We start from the raw sequence: 230 nt of genomic DNA on the forward strand, positions 1-230 counted from the left end.
TGGAGTGGCAGCGGGAACAGCTCATCTTTCAAGGGCTGGGTGGTGATGTCACCACCCTCTGGGGCACTTCCTCCCTCCACCTCCTGCTGAGCTGCGTGCTCTGTCGGGAGGAACGTGAGTTGGGCGGGCTGCAGGGGCCAGGCAGGATGGCCCCAGCTGCCCCCTACCCCGGGTTCCCGCCCCCAGCCCCACCCACCCTCTGAGCCCTGGGGTTCCCCGAGCCTCCTGGA

The sequence above is a fragment of the Microcebus murinus genome, chromosome 6 (genome assembly GCF_040939455.1).
Source record: "Microcebus murinus isolate Inina chromosome 6, M.murinus_Inina_mat1.0, whole genome shotgun sequence".
NCBI lineage: Eukaryota > Metazoa > Chordata > Mammalia > Primates > Cheirogaleidae > Microcebus > Microcebus murinus.